Below are 1,628 nucleotides of genomic sequence, written 5' to 3' on the forward strand. Positions count from 1 at the left end.
AGTCCCAACCCTCGGACTCAGCACCGCCTTCTTGACCTGAAATCTTCTTCCTGACCTCTCTGCCCCCACCCCCTCTCCGGCCTATCACCGTCACCTTAACCTCCTTCCACCTATCGCATTCCAAATGCCCCTCCCCCAAGTCCCTCCTCCCTACCTTTTATCTTAGCCTGCTTGGCACATCTTCCTCATTCCTGAAGAAGGGCTTATGCCTGAAAAGTCGATTCTCCTGCTCCTTGGATGCTGCCTGACTTGCTGCGCTTTTCCAGCAGCACATTTTTCAGCTCTCATCACCAGCATCAGCAGCCCTCACTTTCTCCTGGTGGACTCAGTCTTAGATCCTGGGATTGTGAAAAGGATTGAAGAACTCACCACCCACCTAATAATCCAAATTATTAATCCCTCAAATTTCCTTCTCTCTGCTCATTTAAGTTAATACCTTATGCTGTTACATTAGACTATCTTTCCATAGGCTCACTTAAGTACTCATTTTTCACATGTGGAGATTTTTACAAGTTATCTGACCCTAGGAACATCACATCTGCTTGCTTCTTTCATCATTTGATCTCCATGCAGGCATGTTGTCTTGCCTCAATCATTAGATGAAATTATGAAACAAGACACACACAGAGAATGTTGGAGAAACTCAGCAGGTCTGGCAACATCTGTGGAGAGAGAAACAGAGTTAGCATTTTTCTTTCTTCATTCATTCATGGGATGAGGATATCGCTTTATTGCTGGAACAGCACAGCAGGTCAGGCAGCATCCAGGGAACAGGAGATTCGACGTTTCGGGCACAGGCCCTTCTTCAGGAATGAGAGGGCCTGTGCCCGAAACGTCGAATCTCCTGTTCCCTGGATGATGCCTGACCTGCTGTGCTGTTCCAGCAATAAAGTTTCAACTTTGATCTCCAGCATCTGCAAACCTCACTTTCTCCATGAGGATATCGCTGGCTGGGCGGCATTTATTGCCCATCCCTAATTGCCCAATAGGGCAGTTGAGAGTCAACTACATTGCTGTGGGTCTGGAATCACATGTAGGACAGACCAGGCAAGGATGAGAGATTTCCTTTCCTGAAGGACATTCGTGAGCCAGATTGGCAATGGAATTATAGTAGTCATAAGATTCTTAATTCCAGATATTTATTGAATTTACGTTTCACTATCTGCCTTGGCAGGCTTTGAACCCAGATGCCCGGAATGTTATCTGGATCTCTGGATTAACAGTCCAATGATAATGCCACTAGGCTATCGACTCCCCTATTTTGAGACTGATATGACTCTCCTTCAGAACTTGTGAAGCAAGACCCCTGTTTCCCCTCTTCTCCATTTCAAGGACATTGAGACCAACTGCACCTTTACCTGAGACCAAGCAATTCATTATAAACAAGAAATCAGATATTCCTGGTTTAAATGACCCAGCACAATGCATATTTAATTTATTCTCAAGATGTGGACAATACTGGCAAGGCAAGCATTTATTAAGAATCCCTACTTATCATTGAGACAATGCTGGAAGGTCTCATTCTTGAACCATTACAACCCTGATGGTGAATATACTCCAACACTGGTGCTCAGCACATAGGAACTGGAATTGCACACCTAATCTCCCAAGCTTTTACTACCAGAGAT

Source organism: Chiloscyllium plagiosum, chromosome 34, assembly GCF_004010195.1.
Source record: "Chiloscyllium plagiosum isolate BGI_BamShark_2017 chromosome 34, ASM401019v2, whole genome shotgun sequence".
In the NCBI taxonomy this organism is placed as follows: Eukaryota; Metazoa; Chordata; class Chondrichthyes; order Orectolobiformes; family Hemiscylliidae; genus Chiloscyllium; species Chiloscyllium plagiosum.